This window comes from Podarcis bocagei, assembly GCF_964188305.1.
Source record: "Podarcis bocagei genome assembly, chromosome: 17".
In the NCBI taxonomy this organism is placed as follows: domain Eukaryota; kingdom Metazoa; phylum Chordata; class Lepidosauria; order Squamata; family Lacertidae; genus Podarcis; species Podarcis bocagei.
Window position 1 is genome coordinate 36777251 of NC_138143.1, and position 4233 is coordinate 36781483.

The window sequence follows — 4233 nt, forward strand, 5'->3', positions numbered from 1 at the left end:
ATTATTATTATTATTCCACCCTGAGTCAGATTTGTGAAGAAAACATGAGGTAACCAACCTCATATAATCAATATGCTTGGGTCTAATTAATGCATGAAAGGGTTAATACCATAGAATAAGCTGTCCTGCCAAGCTTAGCTATGTCACTTCCCTAACCTTGAGAGGAAATAGGTAATCAAGTCTATTGTCCCCTGGCCCCCAGTCTACCTGAGAGGCTCAGTGTATGAAGAGGTTTGCACTGGCTGTTTCAGCTCAACCGCATGGCTCTCACCAGCCATTATTGAGTTCCTATACCAATAATTTAGGAACTTAAACCACTTTGTAACTAAGCTAAGTTTTACTGCCTATGCAACTTTTCTGACTGATGTATCGAAAAGCACATGAATCTGACCTTTGGAGAGTTTGTAAGTAAGCCATTTTTTAAGTTACCAAATGTGTGGTCTTTCCCTATGCTGGGGGAAGAGGGAAACTTGAAAGGGCATATTTTAATGGTCCAACAGCCAATATTTCCATGTTTTCCTTTGCTGCATATTTTGTGATTTTAAATCTCTGCTGGGGTTCTCTCACCAAAGAGTACTTGCCCCAAACTTGGACCGTGGCATCTAGAAATTTCTCCCTCCCCACACCGCCCCACGGTTGGCACCAAAATAAAAGGGCATATTTCTTAAGTCTCTCAACAACAAAGCAAAGCAATAAAAAGCCAGCACAGAGGTAAGCATTAGACATTATATCTGATACCACTCTGCCAGGATACAATGCTAAGTTTAAGTTACACCGTAAAAGCTGTTATTGAGCAGAAACTATGCAGAGTCCAAACCACAACCATTGAGAGAGTTGAGTTCAGTGTCCTTTCCTTTATCCTCTCTGCCTGTGGACTGGTTTGAGCTGGAGGTCATTAAAGTGGGGATAGGCTAAAGTTTTCATGCTGGAGGCTCTCTGTGCAGTACAGTTTTGATAAGTAGCCAGTGGACCACTCCAATGTGCTTTCAGACAATTATCTGAAAGGAACACACATCACATCACATGCCTGCACCAACAGTGGTTGCAAGCGTTTTGTGCAAATTTTGCTCTGACCCTTCGTCTCATTTTGCACAGAAGTCAAGGAATGAGCCTTGGATTGCTGAAAGCAGTACAAAGCTGTCACAGCAACACACCTAAGCAGTAATAAAAACATGGATGCTGAATTCCAAAAAACAGTGGCCATATCAGACGTTAGTTAAAAGCTTTGGTAGATAAATGTGGGTAGAATGCAAACTGCAAGAACAGCAATCCTAGAACAGGGGCCAATGCTGAAAAGGTCCTGCTCTGTCCCCTGACAAATGCCACTCACTTTATCTCAATGAAAAGGGCAGTGTGTCCTGTTTCACTGTCTGAGGCCAAATGGGAACGTATCATCCCAAAGCAGTGCTACCATCGAGTCCCAGCTAGATCTCACGAGATTTCAACGAGATCTTGCGAGATCTCATGAGATTTTGGCAAGATCTCGTGAGATCTCACCAGAAGCGGGTGCCACTGCCAGCACCACTTCTCTGTTGATGGTGGAGGTGACGGCTGTGATGGTCAGGGGGGGGGACCAACTTGGACTTCAGGTGCCTGAGGCAGATGTCTCATTCTGCCTCAAGGGTAGGCCAGCCCCATCAATGAAATGAGAGCAGATCCTTACTGGATAGTCTAAACCAGGGTTTCCCTAACTTGGGTCTCTAGCTGTTTTTGGACTACAACTCCCATCATCCCTAGCTAGCAGGAGCAGTGGTCAGGGATGATGGGAATTGTAGTCCAAAAACAGATGGAGACCCAACTTTGGGAAACCCTGACTGAAACATAAGGAAATGCTTCAGTTGTTTATCTGAATCAATTCATTCTGTAACTGAATGAATGAATGAATGAATGAATGAATGAATGAGGAAAAGGTTTTGCTGTACCGGAAGAATAAGATAGAAGAGCCCTGAGACTGTAGAGCGCAGATGGTTAACCTGCGGCCCTCCAGATGTTGTTGGACTGCAACTCCTGTCTGTGCCAGCTGGAAGGCCCATGATCAAGGTCGATGGGAGTTGTAGTTCAACAGCATTTGCAGGGCAACCTCATCCTTGTAGAGGGCATTGCACCATTTCAGAGTGCAGGTGGAGCATATCAATTTTAAATGCTCCTTCACATGAAAAAATTCCCGGCATGTAGAAACTTGGCACACAAGAATGGGGAAAGGTTCTAACTCAGTCCTTCCCTTGCTGTGAGAATTCTGTGTGTTTGTTTTATGTGGAGGGCCTCCCAAAGTGTCAGGGACTGTGCAGAGGAGGGCTGCACTGAGGAAGAATGGTGAGAGCCTCTCCCTCCCCCTGCTCCGGGTCCCGAATCTTCCCAGGAGGACAGTATAGATTTGGAATAGTGGTTTGCAGAGGGGCATAGTTCAGAAGGCAGAAGCTGGGAAATACTGGATGGGGAACAGTTAGAAGAAGAAGAAACACTGGAAGAGAGAGGGTTAACAGATTCATAGTCTCTGGACAACATTCACCCCCCTTCTCCAAAGTCACGGAGAGCTCAGAAAGTGTCAGAACAGACGGGTACAAGCTCAGATTACAAGACGTAGGACATAGATTAATAGGGACGGAGAGGGGGAGTGACCCTTAATTGGGAGCACCACCATTTCTAGGAGATGGGTTCTTTGTTCTCTCACTGTGATTATTAAAGATTCTAATTGGTAAGACGTTCCTTTCTTTGATCTTCTTATCTACTGCCATGAGGGGAGAAAGATGATTCCCTGAAGCCTGACAGCATCCCAGCAGACCCCATTGCTGATAATGGTCCCTGGCCACCCCCACCCCCTTTAAAATAACTTGTCAGACATGAGCAGCCTGATTTTAGCAGCCATTTTAATTTCCCACAATGCTCCTGACATCATATGGGGCACTGCTCTGAGTGCTGCTGCCTACCGCCCCCAGCACCAGGTGAGCCTTCCAGGGGCCACCAATGGACCACTAAATTCAAGCCTCTTCATACCTGGAGCTGGTCCTGCACTTCACCAAAGCACCACCTTTCACAGCCAACCAATTGCACCCTCTTTCTGCCAATTCTGATGCTTACAGTTGCATCCTCACACCCTGCCCATTGAGGTCTGTTGTACAGTTGCTGTCTCCATCATGTTTGCTGCTTCCTCTGTCACAAACACCTTACCCAATACTCATGGCTTTGTGACATGAACAGTTATATGGCCAATACCCACCGTCTGCTCAGAAAACTCTGCATACCTGGCAACCAGCGCACTTAAGGCATGGGACAAAAAGAGATTAGGGTTCTTTGTTCTCTCACTGTGATTATCAAAGTTTCTAATTGGTAAGAAGACTCCTTTTCCTTTGTTCTGCTTATCTACTGCCATGGGGGGAGGAAGCCAGTTCCCTGAAGCCTGACACAAAGATGTGATTGTTGTACCTGCAGTCTGAAGTGGTACGGTCTGTTCTACCATCCCAGGGCTCTCCCACTTCATTCTGTTGTGGGTTTAGATACAACCTGGTTTCCGCTGCCAGCCTGTTACGTAATTGTCAAAATTATTAATTTATTCAGGGCGCTAGCCAGTCTTATCTTCTCTCTGGAGGCTCTCCGTTCAAGCAGTAGTAGGTCTGGAGCTCAGCAAGGCATTAATACTCCGTGCCAGGACTTGGATAGAAGAAGGTGGCAACTTTGCTTGACAAATCTATCAAAACAGAGTTTGACCTTTGATGGTTATTCATTGAGCTGATCGTCTTTGTAAGTGACTAAGGTAGTTAACGCATCATAAAAATCTACACAAGCGACTTGGCAAGTGTCCTCTTGGTTGCCTTGGCCAATTACCGCATCCATCACTTAGGCTGATGGAATGAAAGAGCAATGTTTTATATGTAAATCACTTGCTGTACCATTTTCATTTTTCATGGGAAGTCTGCACAAGCCTTTTAAAATATCCATCTCCGGCACCCAGAGATTTGCTTTTATCTTTCACCATTAATATTTACCACCACCCAGGCATAGGAGATAGTCGCTGGGAAGTTCCAGTTTCCTTGCCAAGACAGACTTTTGTTTAAATTTATAATGGTCGCTCTTTGGGGAATTGCTGAGAAGTTAAGTCTGTGCTTTGTTTTTGATCGGCTTGGATTTGGAGCATCTCAAGTAAGAAAAAAGGTATCACACATCTGGAGACTGTCATGTACAGTAGTGCTTTGAGTGTTCTGCTAAGACTGGGGAAGAGACCTAGGTGCAAATCTC

At 45.2% G+C, this 4233-nt stretch overlaps 1 long non-coding RNA gene across 1 annotated transcript; it reads right to left on the reverse strand.

Moving 5' to 3' along the window:
* Positions 1-709: 709 nt before the first annotated feature.
* Positions 710-3210, reverse strand: LOC308577015. Its single transcript, XR_014003334.1, has 2 exons — positions 2995-3210; positions 710-998 (listed from the first exon to the last, which is right to left on the reverse strand). It is a non-coding gene; the product is annotated as an uncharacterized lncRNA (long non-coding RNA).
* Positions 3211-4233: the final 1023 nt, after the last annotated feature.